Raw genomic sequence first — 19574 nt, forward strand, 5'->3', positions numbered from 1 at the left:
AGAATCGCTGGGGAGGGGGATGGGAGACATTCTGACTGCTGGGAGAATCGCTGGGGGGGGGGGGAGACATTCTTACTGCTGGGAGAATTGCTGGGGGGGGATGGGAGACATTCTGACTGCTGGGATAATCGCTGGGGGGGATGGGAGACATTCTGACTGCTGGGAGAATCGCTGGGGGGGATGGGAGACATTCTGACTGCTGGGAGAATCGCTGGGGGGGGGGAATCGGAGACATTCTGACTGCTGGGAGAATCGCTGGGGGGGGGATGGGAGACATTCTGACTACTGGGAGAATCGCTGGCGGGGGAGCGGAGGCATGACTGCTGGGAGAATCGTTGGGGGGAGGGGGGCATGGTGACTGCCAAGAAAATCTCTGTGGGGGAAGGGGGGCATGATGACTGCCAGGAGAACCGCTGGGGGGGAGCCATTATGACTGCTGGGGGAACCACTTGGGGGGAGGGCGGCATTATTATTGCTGGCGGACAGCTGGGGGTGGCATTGTGACTGCTGGTGGACCACTGGGGGGGGGGGGGTATTATGACTGCTGGGGGAACCGCTGGGGGGGGGGGAGCGGGCATTATTACTGCTGGGGGACCGCTGGGGTATGTCACTGTTATTACTAATGGGGGGAGTGTCACTATTATTACTGCTGTGGGATGTCACTATTATCGCTGGGGTGAAGGTGTCACTATTACCGCTGGGGTATGTGTATATGTGGCAGAAATGGGCAGGGCTCTTTCAGAATAGACCGGGTGCAGATTTTGACTGCTTTTTAGATGCGGAAATGCTGCAGAATTTTCCACAGAAATCTCCGCTGAGGACATTCTGCAGTATTTCCGCGTCCAAAAAGCAGTCAGAATCTGCACCCGGTCTATTCTGAAACAGCCTTGTCCTTTTTAGAACGACGGGGGTAAAATCATACGTTGTGATAAGCCCCGCCCCCTGACGTGTTGGCACTTTGCGATACATAAGTGGGTTTTGGGTTGTAGTTTGGGCACTCGGTCCCTAAAAGGTTCGCCATCACTGGCCGAGTACATGTTTGCCCACTTCCAACTCCAATGGAGACTGACTGTAAATGGCTGGCGTGCTCTAGTAGTTATGGTTTCAAGCTGTACGTGTCATTGCATACAGTCTATCTATCTATCTATCTGGGTTATTGCATACAGTCTATCTATCTATCTATCTATCAGGGTTATTGCATACAGTCTATCTATCTATCTAGGTTATTGCATACAGTCTATCTATCTAGGTTATTGCATACAGTCTATCTATCTATCTATCTATCTATCTATCTATCTATCTATCTATCTATCTATCTATCTATCTATCTATCTATCAGGGTTATTGCATACAGTCTATCTATCTATCTATCTATCTATCTATGACATCAGGAAATGAGAGAATTAGATTTTGTAGGCCGCTGCTTCCCCCTTGTGGGCTGAATAAAATAGCCGTTGGGTGGAACATACAATTTATCCGGCTGCTGTGGCTTCTTAGGAAGATATCCTAGTACTTGTTTACCCACTTCCAACTCCAATGGTAATTGGCTGGCGTGCTCTAGTGGTTCCAAGCTGTACGTGTCATAATAGAGCCTTAATGACATCACAATGCAGCTTTATAGAACATGTTGGGGCATGTTCAAGGGCGTCCGATGTTGATGACATCAGTGATGACATCACAATAGCAGGTGGCTTACTTATTCGATCTACGTGGGGGGGGGGCGTAACTTTCGACGACGCTCGCGCGCCATTTATCGTAGGATATTTGTACTATGCCTATAATCTTCCCAGGAGTGTACTTAACAACTTCCCAAAGTTTCATGGCGATCGGATGAATGGTGTAGTAGCGCATAAAGGACAAACAGACAGACAGACATACATTCAATTTTATATATATAGATTAGCCCTTCACAGTATAAGACAACTAAAATATAACTTTTATTTAAGAATATTTATAAAACAATTAGGGCTAAGACAAACCAGACATACATAGAGACAGAGAACAGAGATGGTCAGCGTGGGTAGATAAAAAGGTAGTAGTACCCAAACTAAACTTGTAGATACTTGAGACTAGGTGGTCGCTAATATGATGCGAGATGATCTTAGATTGTGACAGTAACAATCATTGATACGTAAGCTACACATACATGTGGAGTATAGATTACTTAAGATAGTGTCACAGGATAAATTCATTCAGTAGTCAACAGAGCTCAAGCTCCAAAATTAGAGGTATGTGGTTCGCGCGTCAATTAATCCATCTGAGAGGACTACTCTCCTTCTCAAGTGGTTATGAGGTTATGATACCCCCAGAAAACTGAGGAGACACCATTACCTCCCCAGTTAGACAGGTCCTTGAGTTTCTAAAAAATACCTAAAATTTGAGATCTTCATCTACTTTTGGCGTTACTCTTATCATCTAGATATTGGTGTGGGTCGCTTCTTAAATATATGAGATCCTTGGATTTTTCTTTTTACATCTTCAATACTGAAGTCCAGCGCTGCTGACTTTTGAATTTAGTCCGCCTCTGCTGTCATTCGAATTATTGTCAACACCACGCTCTTTGAGGGTAATTTTACCTATGTGGTGAGTGGCTTATGAATGGTTGCTTGGTATCGCACCTAGCCACATAAACCACATACCTCTAATTTTGGAGCTTGAGCTCTGTTGACTACTGAATGAATTTATCCTGTGACACTATCTTAAAGGAGATGTCCCGAGGCAGCAAGTGGGTCTATACACTTCTGTATGGCCATAATAATGCACTTTGTAATATACATTGTGCATTAATTATGAGCCATACAGAAGTTATAAAAAGTTTTATACTTACCTGCTCCGTTGCTGGCGTCCTCGTCTCCATGGTGCCGACTAATTTTCGCCCTCCGATGGCCAAATTAGCCGCGCTTGCGCAGTCCGGGTCTTCAGCAGTCTTCTATGGAGCCGCTCGTGCCAGAGAGCGGCTCCGTGTAGCTCCGCCCCGTCACGTGCCGATTCCAGCCAATCAGGAGGCTGGAATCGGCAGTGGACCGCACAGAAGAGCTGCGGTCCACGAAGGTAGAAGATCCCGGCGGCCATCTTCAGCAGGTGAGTATGAAGACGCCGGACCGCCGGGATTCAGGTAAGCGCTGTGCGGGTGGTTTTTTTAACCCCTGCATCGGGGTTGTCTCGCGCCGAACGGGGGGGGGGGTTAAAAAAAAAAAAACCCGTTTCGGCGCGGGACATCTCCTTTAAGTAATCTATACTCCACATGTATGTGTAGCTTACGTATCAATGATTGTTACTGTCACAATCTAAGATCATCTCGCATCATATTAGCGACCACCTAGTCTCAAGTATCTACAAGTTTAGTTTGGGTACTACTACCTTTTTATCTACCCACGCTGACCATCTCTGTTCTCTGTCTCTATGTATGTCTGGTTTGTCTTAGCCCTAATTGTTTTATAAATATTCTTAAATAAAAGTTATATTTTAGTTGTCTTATACTGTGAAGGGTTTCGATTTGATTATTGAGACAAATTCTGCCCCTGCGATTCTATATATAGATTAGGAAACATAACAGTAATTGTCAAAAGAAAAATCTGTCTCTCTCCACAGTTTGGAGCATCAAACACAAATTAGCACAACTTGTGTATTCCAGTCCGTACAATGTCCGCTCAGGAAGCTTGCTTCTTCTGAACAAAACAGAAAAATAAGGACCTCCTCATCCTCTCTTGAGCTTCTTTTTTGTTCTTTGCCTCTTCTGCTTTAGTTTTTCTGTCCGTATCTGTCCTTACTGCCCATGGACTCTCTGGTGCCAGAAGATCCTCGATGCCAGACAAATCAGCAATGCCAGTATACGTTCCCCAGAAAAAGAAAAACAAATAAACTGGCTTTAGATAATTTTTTTTTCTCATTTGAAATGAAATAACAGCACTAACTAGAACATTCCCCTCATGGTTCAGTCATTTGCAAGCCCTATTTCTCCTTTTGTACTTAGAACAAAACAAAAAGCTATTAGTGTGAGAAAAACCAGCCCACCACCAGGAATCGGAAAGGGAAACAGGCTAGGGCACCACAAAAGAAAGGCCCCTCCATAACCGAGATGCCTTTGGCACTCCCAACCTGCTGCCCTCCCAAGAACTTACCTTCCCCAGGTCATCAAGAATGCCCCTACATACCACTTCCACCGGGAGGATTTTCTGACGCGTCAAAACTAGACACCTTGCGTGCCATGTGAAATATCTAACCACTAGGCTGACTAAATATAACGTGCATTTATCCCGGCCACCCAGAACTCTGAAAGCTCCATATGCCCACTCCGAATAGGAGAGTCCAGCCAGCCGGGGCCAGCCGATGGAAATCCCCAGCCTTCTATATACCTCTGTATTGAAGGGACATTGAAGTAGGAAATGCTCCATGGTTTCCACCGTAGAGCCACACTCCTCACGGGGGCAATTTCTTTCCTCCGTGCCCCTATACTTCAGATTGTCTTTCACATACAGCTTTCCGTGGAAAGAGCGCCAGGCCAAATCCCAAAACTTCATAGGGACCCTCACTGAATTTAACAAAACCAACCCACCCTCCAGGTCCTGGCCTGGGCAGTCCTTGAGGGCCAATGGCTTTTGGAAACGGGAGGTCAGGACCCTCCTATCAAGGAACCTCCTTGAGAGAGTCTCAACCTCCACAGCCCCCAAGCCCCATCGATGGATAAGCTTCAGAGCCGGAGTAACGTAAGCCGGGAGATGTCCGTGTGGCATGCGTAGGTCTTTCATTTATAAATCAGGGCTACCATCCCACCTCAATTGATGACCAAATCACCAGAGCCACCAGGATACCCAGAAATCAACTACTCCAATACAAGGAGAAGGAAAGAAACAATCGTGTGCCTCTAGTAGTGACCTACAATCCGCAACTTGAGGTACTAAGGAAAACCGCAAGAAAACTCCACCATACCCTGCACAAGGATGACCGTCTGAAAACCATATTCCCAGACCCTCCGCTTCTGTGTTACAGGCAACCTCCTAACTTGAGGAACTTTATAATCAGGAGTGCATTACCCTCTGACACACAAAAAGGAACTTATCCTTGTAATGCAAGGAGCTGTAAGACCTGCTCACACATACTGACTGCGGACAGGATACGGATCCCCAACACACAGCAGGACTATAAGATCCAGGGGACATTCACATGTTCCTCGTCCAATGTTGTGTACCTGATCATGTGCAGTAAATGTCCTGTTGGGGGTCTTTATGTTGGAGAAACAGGACAAAAACTGAAAGCCAGGATGAGATCTCATCGCCACACGATTGAACACAGAAAAAGGGTATTACCTGTGGCCGAACACTTCTCTAACCACGGACATGACATAGGAGATATGAGAGTTTTGATATTGAAGGGTGGTTTCAAGTCACAAAACCACAGAAGAATTTGGGAATATAAATTGATAACAACCTTTGACACGCTGAATACTGGGTTAAATTATTCCCCAGGATTTATGCGTGAATGGGAAGTGTGAGGCCTCCTTCCCACGAGCGTGACGGGCTCCGCCGCGTAATATTCCGCAGTGAAGCCCGTCACGGCGCCCCCCAGAGACCCCATACTTACCAGCGGAAGATAGCGTGAAGACGCTTCCCCGCCCACCGCCGTCGCGTCATGTGACACGCCCACCGCGTCACGTGACGCAGCCGGCCGTGTCACGTGACGCGCCGGCCGCATCATATGACGCGCGGCGGTAGGCGGGGAAGCGTTTTTTCACGCTATCTTCTGCTGGTTGCAGCGGGAGATAGCGTGAACGGACGGCTTCCATTGACTGCAATGGAAGCCGTCAGCGCGTACACCCGCGGCAAATAGAACATGCTGCGGGTGAGGACGGGAGTTTTCACGGTGCGGAATTCCGCGGTGGAATTCCGCACCGTGAGCATTGTGCTATTAGGTTCAATAGAACCTAATAGCCGGGGGCAACGCAGCGGATTTTTGCCGCGGATTTACGCGGCGTAAATCCGTTCGTGGGAAGGAGGCCTGAGACTTGATTGCACAGATAAGACCCCCATCAACAGTAATTCAGGGACCATAAACTTTCACTCCCTTATCAGTGTTTAGCTAAAAATGTTTGTGTATATCTTGTAGCAATTCAAGCCTGCTGACTTTTCCCCCCTCCAACAGTAATTTAGGGACCATAAAACTTTCACTTCGCTATCAGTGCCTAGACAAAAAAAGTTTGTTTGCTGTTGCAGAATTCCTTTTAAGTGCGAACCAATCACATCCATATCTGTGCCTTGTCATTAGTATGTATGTTATAAGTGTGTATAAATATGCATGCCTCTTCAGATTCAATCCATTTAAGCCTGAAGAAGAACCCTGCGTCGGTTCGGAAGCTCGCTATTATTACATCATGTATTTTTGTTAGCCATTAAAAGGTATCATATCTACAAGATTACGTCGTTTCTCTTGCTGGGAACAATCACATTTTGCTCTACTGGCTAACACGGTACCAGATCTTTGTTTTCATTAGGTCTTTCACTCGCCCTCCTCTCACCCAATCCTGGAGAAAGGGCCGAAACCATGACTTAGAGGAAATTACCCACCAAGGAGCCCTTTCCTCATTGCGGAAGTTGACTAGATTAATCTTCAAGAAGGTGTTGACTAAAAACACCACGGGATTGACCATACCCAATTCCCATAGTCTCCTTGGGCGGTATGTAACCTCTCGCTTCACTAGGTTCAGCCTGTTGTCCCATAACAGCTGGAAGAACAGGCTATAGATCCGTGTCCAAGAAGACTCTGGCAAGATGCACACGCTGCCTAGATAGATAAATAAGGGGAGCAGGAAAGTTTTGATGAGGCTCACCTTTTCCATTGGTCCACCTTTTGACTAGCATCTTTTAGTCTGCCTTCCCAATTTGTCTCGGGATAATTTCCCTGGCCGAAATGGATGCCCAGAATTTTTAATGACTCCTGGGGTCTTGGGAGGGTGTCCGAGAGACTAAAATCAGGATCTCTTTCTCCCAACCAGAGACTTCCACACTTATCCCAGTTGAGCTGGGATCCAGTTACTTCTGAATACTCCACAACCTCCGACATCACCCATCCCGCCTCCTCGCGAGAAGAGACGAAAATCGTGACATCATCGGCGTAGGCCACCACCTTTAGTGCCGGACCAGAGTCCCCCAGGCCCACCCCAACCCCCGCCAACGGCCCACAACCCAACCTCCTTAGAAAGGGGTCGATCGCAAACACATATAGCAGGGGGCTTAAGGGACAGCCCTGACGAACCCCGGATCCCACAAAAAGGGGCGCCCAGCCCAACCGTTCACCAGCGGGAAACTCTCAGCCCCTTTGTACAAAGTTTTTAACCAATTGACAAACCCTACCGGCAGACCATATTTCAAAAGCACCGACCAGAGGTACTTATGGTTAACCTTATCAAAAGCCTTTGCCTGATCCAAGGACAGCAAGAACCCTCTCCAGTTCCCAGCCCTGCCCTGCTCCACAACCTCCCAGACACTCAGCACAGCACTAAACATGCTTCGGCCTGGAACAGAACAGTGCTGATCACCCAAAAGCAGCTCCGGGCCAAAACGCACTAAACGATTAAACAGCACCTTAGCCAAAATCTTCCGGTCTGTATTGAGCAGCGCTATGGGACACCAATTCTCAATCCACGACGAATCCTTACCCTTTGACAAGATGATCAGGGCTGACCTCCTCATTGACTCTGGCAGAGTACCCGAGGAAAGGCACTCATTATATACCCCAGTCAATAGGGGAACCAACTGTTCCTTAAAGGTTTTGTAGAACTCGGATGATAAGCCATCCGGACCTGGCATTTTCTTGAGCTTAAGCCCATCAAAGGCCAGTCTCACTTCCTCTTCTCTGATAGCGTCTGTCAAAACGTCAAGCCCAGAGGTCACTCTCTCTTCAGGAATGGTTTCAGCCAGGAAAGCCGACAGCCTGTCTCGATCTTGATCCTTCCCTGCCAGAAGGCCCGAGTAATAGGATCTGACTACCTCCAGGATCTCTGAACTGGACCTCTTCAGAGACCCTGTACTATCAATCAGTCCTGTAACCATCTTACTATTTACTGACATCCTACAGTTTCTGTAGGGGTCGGGCGAGCGGAATTTCCTGAAATCCCTCTCAAAAACCAAGGATATGTACCTATCATACTGGCACCTTTTTAACAGGGATTTCACTCTGGAGACTTCCTCACGGTTGCCCCCCGCCGAGACAAGCCGCTCGAGTTTCCTCCTCAGTCCTTGATATAAACGATAACAAGACAAGGATCTGAGGTTAGAGAGCTCACGGAAATACCTCGCTGCTAGAGATGAGCGAACGTACTCGTTTCGAGTAATTACTCGATCGAGCACCGCCATTTTCGAGTACTTCAGTACTCGGGTGAAAAGATTCGGGGGGCGCCGGGGGGCGGGGAGAGGCGTGGCGGCGCGGGGGGTAGCAGCGGGGAAGAGGGGGGAGCCCTCTCTCTCCCACTCCCCGCTGCTACCCCTGCGCCGCCACGGCGCCCCCCCGAATTTTTTTGCCCGAGTACGGAAGTACTTGAAAATCGGGGTATTCGGGCGAAAAAGGGGTGTGGCCGAGCACGTTCGCTCATCTCTACTCGCTGCCTTTTTCTTGAAACTCTCCCACCACTTTGACTTACTGTTACATAGGCCCATGAGCGGAATCTGGCTCTGAAGGAACTCCTCAAAGGACTGTCTTATCTCCGCTTCTTCCAGGAGGGCCGAATTCAATTTCCATAAACCTCTACCCATCCGAGGGGTATCTGTAACATTCAAAGTAAACATAATTAAACAGTGGTCGGAGAACTCCACCTCCACCACCAATAAAGGTGAGGAGACAGCTTCCTCCTTTAAATAAAACCTGTCTATCCTAGACCTACTACTACCTCGATGGAAGGTGAACACCGTGTTGCCTGGGGCATGCCTGATGTGGATGTCCTCCAGGCGAGCCTCACTGACTATTCTATTCAAAGCGACGCTATCATAATCCAGTCTGTCTTTGGTACCTCCCCTATCGCAGAGCCTCGTGACGTTATTGAAGTCTCCACCAAAGACTACCAACCGGCTTGAAAAAAGATAGGGCTTGATCCTTGTGAAAAGGTCCTTTCGCTCACATTGACTTTGAGGACCATAGATGTTAATCAGTCGTAGCTCTTGACCTCCCACAAGGACGTCTAGGACCAAACACCTCCCCATTTCCACCTCAATCACCCGTCGGCATGTGACATCTGCGGTTTTAAAAAGAACCGCCACTCCGCTATACTGCTCGGCCGCGAGAGACCAATATGAAGGGCCACTCGTCCACTCCCTCTTTGCCTGATATATACTGGCTAAATCTGTTAGCCTGGTCTCCTGCCAAAATAAAATAGCTTCAACACGGCTAAAAAAATCAAAGGCCATAAATCTTGCAGTATTTGACTTAATGCTGGCTACATTAACGGTCGCCAGCGTCAACGGACTGAGTGCCGACATCTAAGGTGATTAAGGTTGGATGACTCTTATCTTATCCCTTCCCCTTTCTTCACCCGAAAACCCACATTCCTCTTCTCCTCTCTTTAATGACGCAGACATATCCATGCCCTCGATTGTTGCCCCTCCTTCTTCAGGGGACGCCAAACTTTTGTCTGGTGGCTTCGGTACCTCCTCCCTCCCCTGGGACTCAGTCTTCCCAAGGACGGGAGGGGGGGGGGGGGTCACATCCTCCGGCCCCTCCCCACCCCTCTCGGGTTCCCCAGTCACCCCCACCAGCAAGGGAGATTCAGGTTCCCCCTCAAGGGGTTGAAAACGGTTTGAAAGAGACACCAGAGGGGAGCCGGTTTGTCCTTCCATTAGTTTCTGACCCGGGGCAGGAGAAGATTTCCTTTTACCTGGTTGTTTTTTCTTTTTCACATCCTTTTTCCGCCTCTTTTCCAGCCATTCTCTGCCATCTTCATTTGATGACAGAGCGGCGCCAGAGGCGGACCCCTCTTGCCTCTGCAATCTCTAGGTCTCCTCCTCCAACTCGCTCTCCCCTGGAGCCTCAGTAGCAGGAGCTTTCCCAAGGGCAGGGGCAGGGACCGTACCAACGGTTTTCCCAGATGTTTCACCTGCCCTTGCCGCCTTCCTGGCTTCCAGGCATCTCATCTGACTTGCTGCCTTACTGCCGTTCTTCACTGGACCCTCAGCCCCAGCACCCCCGTCAACACACTCCCCCACTGGCAGACCCTCACCCTGCGTCTCCTGAGGCCTACCCGTGGGTTCAGGGGCCGCGTTGGCACTAGAACGACGGCAGCGGCTGTAGGGGTGTCCTAGAACACCACACAGGTGACAGCGTATGTCCCTACACGATGCGGCTGTATGTCCTACCCCTCCACATGAGAAGCACACCTGCTGAGTGCAGTCTGCACTAAAATGGGTGGGGTCGCCACATCGGTGACACACTTTTGGCTGTCCCCGGTAGAAGACCGAGATCCTGTCCCTACCCAGATAGGCCGAGGAGGGGATGAGGGTCACTGAGTTCCCCACCCGGCTCAGCTGGACCAGAAAAGTCCATGCCCCGGACCAGATACCATATTCATCCCGGTTTTTCACCGGGGCACCCTTAACTTCTCCAAAACGACTTAACCAGGTCATAATATCAAGCGAAGACAGAGACTCATTACGAGTCAATACAGTCACCGTCTTTACATCATCCTGGCGGGACAGGGGGGAGACCCTAAAATCCCGCCAGCCAGGCCGATTCTTCACCAGCTCGTAATTGGTCCAGAAGAGTTCCAAACCCTCTGACCTTATGAAACTGATGTCGAACTCCGGGGTACCGAAGGGATGGATCAGAGCAAAGATGTTATGTGCCCTGAAGCCCATCTTCAGCAGTAGTTCAACCACCTCACTCCTCCTAGGGCATGTTTCATCACTTTCCCACCGAAGACGGACTGCATTCCTTCTGGTCCCCCTTGGCCCGCCTGTTGGGAGTGACCAATTTCCAGTATTTTCTCGGAAGGCAGAAAGACCAAAACGTTGAACCCAAAAACCTTAAATCCACCTGCTCACCATCTATAAGGGCAGACCTCTTGCCCCGTCTCAGAGCGGCCGTGAGTTGCTGTCTTAAATCCCTATCAGTGCCACCAGACAAAACCCTCCTTGCATCACCCTGAACTGCACCAGCGTAGCTCTTTGCCCCAGGGGCCACCACTGCGGGGAGGGGAGGGCATAGATGAAGGGCCCGGCATAGCCCCCCTCTCATGTCCACTCACTTCATTATTGCTCCTGCTCCCTTGCTGGGGAGGCTCAACCCCTTTCCCCCCTTCCATAATTTTTGCACTCCCGCATCCTTCACCTGCATTCTCTCCTGCACCCACACTCTTCTCCCTCCCCTCACTCTCCCTACTTTCCTCAACCTCCACACCTTTGTTATTCTGCATTTTATTCTGTTTTGTTCTTTCAACACTCCCCTCCTCCCCTTTATCAGTGTTTAGCCCTTCATTTCCCTTATCTATTACAATCTCCTTCTCTCCCTCTGCTTCTACTTGCTTTATGACTTTCACCCCCTCATGCACTCCACCATTCTTTCTTTTATTTCCCTTTTGTCCCTCCTCAGTTCCCCCTCCCCTCTTGTTTTGGGAAACTGCTTGTACTGTCTTCCCTGCTGCTTTCTTTACCTTCGGGCTGGCCTGCACCGAAAGGGTCCCCGATGAGCCTCTTCGCAGCATGGCCTGGGTCCCCCCCAGCCGGCCATCCCGACCACTCTCACTCATTCTTCTTTTACCCTCCTTTATTTTAGCCACACTCTTACAACTCGCAGCTCTTCTCATTTTAACATCTTCCAGAGAGACTGACTTTGGTGCGGTTTCTCTGGTGCTCAGGCCTGGTGCTGTCTTAATTGCCCCAACTGGTTTCCCGGTAGCACCTTCCCTGGGCGCTACTGCTTTTACATCTATTTTTTTCCCCTGGACATTTTTAACCCTCTGAGTGCTGAAAACCCCGGACTGCTTTTTACTTTCATTCATCAGCTGCCCCTTTTTAATCACTCCTGCCTTTCCACTCCCCGCTGCTTCAGCTCCCCGCTGCTCTGTCTCCTGTGCCCGATCCGCTGCCTTAACTCCTAACTCCCCGCTGAACACTAGCCCCGTGCCTGTACGAGCCGGGAGAGTTTGGGATTCAGATTTTACATTGCATGTTGCTGGCACTGCTGATTTTACACTGGCCTTTCTTGATGTATTTAACCCCTGCCCGGTCCCTTTTGTTTTAGTATCTCTTCCTTTGTCCTGGAGAGGAGAGACCACCGGCCGCTGCTGCGTTGCCGCCTGTGCGTTCTTCCCCCCTCCAGGGCACTGCTCATTTACGATTGGTAAACAATCCATATCATCAATGGCATCATCTGTCTCCTCACCCGGCTCCTGTACCTCCACCACAGTAGCCTGGCCTGAGGAGACCTGCTTAATTACATGCTCCAACTGTACTTGCTCCACCGAGCCCATGAAACCATCATTACTATGCCCCTCCCCCTTGTAGTCTGACCCTGCAGCAAGCACCTTGCCAGACTGGACACGGGGGGCTACCAATGGTTCTATTTTCTCTCCCTTTTGACTGGCTCCCGGTGCCACTTCAGACACCGGGCGACCCCCTGCCGCAGGGATTGCATTATCAGGAAGTGGCACATATCTTGAACTTACCACTTCCACTGTAGCCTTCTTTGCCTGGCCTTTTGCCCGGATACGGGTGTCCTCTCCAGGTGTCTCGTTCCCGAAGCACAACTTGCTCAAATCCGGGGGGGCCTCCATTTTCTGGATCTCGCTGAGTAGATACCCGCCGCTGTCACTTTCCTCTTCCATGGATGAACCTGAGAGGGGCGGGTCGGCTTGTCTTGCCGGGATGCTAGCGTCAGACTCGTGACCCGTCTTCTGCTTTCCTTGGCTGCCTCCAGGGCTCTGTTCATTAACCCCCTGTGATCTAGCAGTGTTTGAATGCTGCTGCAGGCTTGTAAAAAGCTGGGTTTTCCCTCTGCAGCCTTCCTCTGCACTCTCTTCACTGATGGTATAGGATGGAATATTCCTATTAAAGCGCTCCTGGTGTCTCCAGTTCTCCGACATGCTGCCTCCGTTTGCCTTTATAGCGTCTTTTCTTGCCGTCAGTTTCTTAATTTCCTCCATTATGTTCCTTATTTCGTCCTGATAGTCTTTCTTTTGGTCTCTTGAGCATGTCTCTAGCAGGGCTTTCAGACCCTGCACTTCATGCTGCAGTTTCTTCAATTTGCCGCTTATTGCATCAAACTCCCGCTTGTACTTATTAAAGCGGGTGGCTAATTGCTCCGCTGTCTCGCCATCCTCTCTTTCACCCCAGGAGTATAGATCTTCCTCCTGGGGCTTACCTTTAGTTTCTGCTGCTTGCACTCTCAGTCTCTGCGACCTCCTCAATTCTGTATTGGCTCTTGGAACCGGCTGCCTCTCGCTGCCCCCCGCCGGTCCATCCCGGGAGGCAGTGGATGCCCCAGGCGAGGGCATACTCGCTGGGGAAAAGCAGACCATCTCCCCCTGGAAGAGGGAGAGGCTGCCTGCACGTCTTCACTCTCCAACAGCTGAGCACACACTGCTGCACTCTGACACGCCCACCGCAGGATGGATGGAGTAGAGCTGTGTGTGTGATGTGTGGGGTGGAGGATGGATGGAGTAGAGCTGTGTGTGATGTGTGGGGATCAGGATGGATGGAGTAGAGCTGTGTGTGTGATGTGTGGGCAACAGGATGGATTGAGTAGAGCTGTGTGTGATGTGTGGAGGATCAGGATGGATGGGGTAGAGCTGTGTGTGTGATGTAGGGGTGGAGGATGGATGGAGTACCGCTATGTGTGTGACGTGTGGGGAGCTGTGTGTGTGTGATGTGTAGGGATCAAGATGGATGGAGTAGAGCTGTGTGGGATGTGTGGGGGGATCAGGATGGATGGTGTAGTGCTGTGTGTGTGGGATCAGGGTGGAGAGAGTGGAGCTATGTGTGTGATGTATGAGCGTCAGGATGGATGGAGTAGAGCTGTGTGTGTGATGTGTGGGGATCAGGATGGATGGAGTAGAGCTGTGTGTGATGTGTGGGGATCAGGATGGATGGAGTAGAGCTGTGTGTGTGATGTGTGGGGATCAGGATGGATGGAGTAGAGCTGTGTGTGATGTGTGGGGATCAGGATGGATGGAGTAGAGCTGTGTGTGTGATGTGTGGGGGATCAGGATGGATGGAGTAGAGCTGTGTGTGTGATGTTTGGGGGATCAGCGCTTCATCCGGCGGTGCTCTAGAAGTACTGAACGGCTGTGGAGAAAATCGCAAACATCCGCAGACTTCCTCCACTACAAATTCATGCTCAGAACCTACAACCTCGCCCTCCACCACGCCAAACAAGTCTACTTCACCTCTCTAGTCTCCTCACTATCCCACAACCCTAAACGGCTCTTTAATACTTTTAACTCCCTTCTCAGCCCTAAACCGCAGCCCCCGGTGACGGATCTCAGTGCTGAAGAGCTGGCTGCTTACTTCAAAAAGAAAATAACTTCCCAATCCCAAACTAGCCCTGACCCTAGTCTTGTCAGCACTGCATCTAGCTGCTGCTCACTGTCTGTACTCAGACCAGCGACAGAGGAAGTCTCCAAATTGCTCTTCTCTGCTCGCCCCACCACCTGCGCTAGCGACCCTCTCCCCTCACACCTCCTCCATTCCTTCTCCCCAGTGGTCATCTCCCATCTCACCACTATATTCAACCTCTCTCTGACCTCTGGCATCTTTCCCTCTTCTTTCAAACACGCCATCATATCCCCACTGCTAAAGAAGGCAACTCTGGATGCGACCGATGCTGCCAACTACCGACCCATCTCAAACCTCCCCTTCATCTCCAAACTACTAGAACGCCTGGTTTACTCCCACCTTGTAAGCTATTTATCAGAGAACTCTCTCTTGGACCCCCTACAGTCTGGCTTCCGACCTCAACACTCGACAGAAACTGCCCTTACTAGGGGATCCAATGACCTACTGACAGCCAAATCGAGGGGCGATTACTCCCTACTGATCCTCCTCGACCTTTCTACAGCGTTTGACACTGTTGACCATAAACTCCTCCTCAGTATGCTTCGCTCCATCGGCCTAAAGGACATTGCCCTCTCCTGGTTCTCCTCCTACCTATCTGACCGCTCTTTCAGTGTCTCCTTTGCTGGCTCTACCTCCCCTCCTCTTCCCCTTGCTGTTGGGGTTACCCAGGGCTCGGTCCTCGGCCCCCTCCTTTTCTCTATCTACACAGCCCCTATTGGACAAACCATCAGGAGATTTGGCCTCCAAAACCACCTGTATGCTGATGACACCCAGCTACACACCTCTCCCCGTGACATCTCTGCACCTTTCCTCCAAAACCTCACCGACTGTCTGTCCACTGTCTCTAACACCATGTCCTCTCTCTACCTAAAACTAAACCTCTCTAAAACTGACTTACTGGTATTTCCACCCTCCACTAACCGCCCTCATCATGACATCTCCATCTCAGTGTGTGGCACCACCATAACTCCTAGACAACACGCCCGCTGCCTTGGGGTCATATTTGATTCTGATCTCTCTTTTACCCCCTACATTCAATCTCTGGCCCGAACATGTCAGCTGCACCTCAAGAACATCGCAAGAATCCGCTCTTTTCTCACTGTGGAGACGTTAAAAACGCTTACTGTCGCCCTCATCCACTCCCGGCTCGATTATTGCAACTCGTTGCTGATCGGCCTCCCCTGCACCAGACTCTACCCTCTCCAATCCATCCTGAATGCGGCAGCCAGGCTCATCTTCCTGTCCAACCGCTACTCGGACGCCTCTGCCCTGTGCCGGTCACTGCACTGGCTGCCCGTTAAATGCAGAATTCAATTCAAACTCGCTACCTTCAACCACAAAGCCCTCCACAGCGCAGCGCCCCCCTATATCGCTTCCCTCATCTCAATCCATCACCCAGCCCGGGCTCTCCGCTCTGCTAACGAAACCAGACTGAGCGCCCCTTTAATTTGAACTTCTCATTCCCGCCTCCAAGACTTCTCCAGAGCAGCACTGGTCCTCTGGAACGCACTACCAAAGGCTACCCAAGCAATCCAGGACTCACAGAACTTCAGGCGTGCTCTAAAAACGCACCTCTTCAGGGAGGCATACCGCATTCCATAAACAAACCTCTCTGTACACCACCTGATAACATGCTCCTTGACCTACTGACTGTAATCCCTGCTAGCCATCATAAACCGCTCCTGCAGTCATACTGTTTCAGCCGTCACACGGCTAAATGTCTGACCATTGTCTATGTGTAAAACATCGCTCACTCTTCCACTTCGCCATACCGTGCACATCTCCAGCCCCTTTACCTTCTGTATCACCCCACCATTCGTAGAATGTAAGCTCGTTGGAGCAGGACCCGCACCCCTATTGTTTCCATCAATTGATTACTATATGTAACCGTGGTTCTGTAATGTTTGTATTTTGTCTTTCTAAGCGCTGCGGAATTTGTTGGCGCTATACAAATAAAGTTTATTATTATTATTATTATTATAGTTGTGTGTGATATGTGAGGATCAGCATGGATGGAGTAGAGCTGTGTGTGATGTGTGGGGATCAGGATGGATGGAGTAGAGCTGTCTGTGATGTGTGGGGGATCAGGATCGATGGAGTAGAGCTGTGTGTGTGATGTGTGGGGATGAGGATAGATGGAGTAGAGCTCTGTGTGTGATGTGTGGGGATCAGGATGCAGGGAGTAGAGCTGTGTGTGTGAAGTGTGGGTGTCAGGATGGATGGAGTAGAGCTGTGTGTGTGATGTATGGGGGATCAAGATGGATGGAGTAGAGCTGTGTGTGTGATGTGTGGGGATCAGGATGGATGGAGTAGAGCTGTGTGTGTGATGTTTGGGGGATCAGCGCTTCATCCGGCGGTGCTCTAGAAGTACTGAACGGCTGTGGAGAAAATCGCAAACATCCGCAGACTTCCTCCACTACAAATTCATGCTCAGAACCTACAACCTCGCCCTCCACCACGCCAAACAAGTCTACTTCACCTCTCTAGTCTCCTCACTATCCCACAACCCTAAACGGCTCTTTAATACTTTTAACTCCCTTCTCAGCCCTAAACCGCAGCCCCCGGTGACGGATCTCAGTGCTGAAGAGCTGGCTGCTTACTTCAAAAAGAAAATAACTTCCCAATCCCAAACTAGCCCTGACCCTAGTCTTGTCAGCACTGCATCTAGCTGCTGCTCACTGTCTGTACTCAGACCAGCGACAGAGGAAGTCTCCAAATTGCTCTTCTCTGCTCGCCCCACCACCTGCGCTAGCGACCCTCTCCCCTCACACCTCCTCCATTCCTTCTCCCCAGTGGTCATCTCCCATCTCACCACTATATTCAACCTCTCTCTGACCTCTGGCATCTTTCCCTCTTCTTTCAAACACGCCATCATATCCCCACTGCTAAAGAAGGCAACTCTGGATGCGACCGATGCTGCCAACTACCGACCCATCTCAAACCTCCCCTTCATCTCCAAACTACTAGAACGCCTGGTTTACTCCCACCTTGTAAGCTATTTATCAGAGAACTCTCTCTTGGACCCCCTACAGTCTGGCTTCCGACCTCAACACTCGACAGAAACTGCCCTTACTAGGGGATCCAATGACCTACTGACAGCCAAATCGAGGGGCGATTACTCCCTACTGATCCTCCTCGACCTTTCTACAGCGTTTGACACTGTTGACCATAAACTCCTCCTCAGTATGCTTCGCTCCATCGGCCTAAAGGACATTGCCCTCTCCTGGTTCTCCTCCTACCTATCTGACCGCTCTTTCAGTGTCTCCTTTGCTGGCTCTACCTCCCCTCCTCTTCCCCTTGCTGTTGGGGTTACCCAGGGCTCGGTCCTCGGCCCCCTCCTTTTCTCTATCTACACAGCCCCTATTGGACAAACCATCAGGAGATTTGGCCTCCAAAACCACCTGTATGCTGATGACACCCAGCTACACACCTCTCCCCGTGACATCTCTGCACCTTTCCTCCAAAACCTCACCGACTGTCTGTCCACTGTCTCTAACACCATGTCCTCTCTCTACCTAAAACTAAACCTCTCTAAAACTGACTTACTGGTATTTCCACCCTCCACTAACCGCCCTCATCATGACATCTCCATCTCAGTGTGTGGCACCACCATAACTCCTAGACAACACGCCCGCTGCCTTGGGGTCATATTTGATTCTGATCTCTCTTTTACCCCCTACATTCAATCTCTGGCCCGAACATGTCAGCTGCACCTCAAGAACATCGCAAGAATCCGCTCTTTTCTCACTGTGGAGACGTTAAAAACGCTTACTGTCGCCCTCATCCACTCCCGGCTCGATTATTGCAACTCGTTGCTGATCGGCCTCCCCTGCACCAGACTCTACCCTCTCCAATCCATCCTGAATGCGGCAGCCAGGCTCATCTTCCTGTCCAACCGCTACTCGGACGCCTCTGCCCTGTGCCGGTCACTGCACTGGCTGCCCGTTAAATGCAGAATTCAATTCAAACTCGCTACCTTCAACCACAAAGCCCTCCACAGCGCAGCGCCCCCCTATATCGCTTCCCTCATCTCAATCCATCACCCAGCCCGGGCTCTCCGCTCTGCTAACGAAACCAGACTGAGCGCCCCTTTAATTTGAACTTCTCATTCCCGCCTCCAAGACTTCTCCAGAGCAGCACTGGTCCTCTGGAACGCACTACCAAAGGCTACCCAAGCAATCCAGGACTCACAGAACTTCAGGCGTGCTCTAAAAACGCACCTCTTCAGGGAGGCATACCGCATTCCATAAACAAACCTCTCTGTACACCACCTGATAACATGCTCCTTGACCTACTGACTGTAATCCCTGCTAGCCATCATAAACCGCTCCTGCAGTCATACTGTTTCAGCCGTCACACGGCTAAATGTCTGACCATTGTCTATGTGTAAAACATCGCTCACTCTTCCACTTCGCCATACCGTGCACATCTCCAGCCCCTTTACCTTCTGTATCACCCCACCATTCGTAGAATGTAAGCTCGTTGGAGCAGGACCCGCACCCCTATTGTTTCCATCAATTGATTACTATATGTAACCGTGGTTCTGTAATGTTTGTATTTTGTCTTTCTAAGCGCTGCGGAATTTGTTGGCGCTATACAAATAAAGTTTATTATTATTATTATTATTATAGTTGTGTGTGATATGTGAGGATCAGCATGGATGGAGTAGAGCTGTGTGTGATGTGTGGGGATCAGGATGGATGGAGTAGAGCTGTCTGTGATGTGTGGGGGATCAGGATCGATGGAGTAGAGCTGTGTGTGTGATGTGTGGGGATGAGGATAGATGGAGTAGAGCTCTGTGTGTGATGTGTGGGGATCAGGATGCAGGGAGTAGAGCTGTGTGTGTGAAGTGTGGGTGTCAGGATGGATGGAGTAGAGCTGTGTGTGTGATGTATGGGGGATCAAGATGGATGGAGTAGAGCTGTGTGTGTGATGTGTGGGGATCAGGATGGAGGGAGTAGAGCTGTGTGTGTGATGTGGGGGCATCAGGATGGAGGGAGTAGACCTGTGTGTGTGTGATGTGTGGGGGTCAGGAAGGATGGA

This window comes from Eleutherodactylus coqui, chromosome 5 (genome assembly GCF_035609145.1).
Source record: "Eleutherodactylus coqui strain aEleCoq1 chromosome 5, aEleCoq1.hap1, whole genome shotgun sequence".
NCBI lineage: Eukaryota > Metazoa > Chordata > Amphibia > Anura > Eleutherodactylidae > Eleutherodactylus > Eleutherodactylus coqui.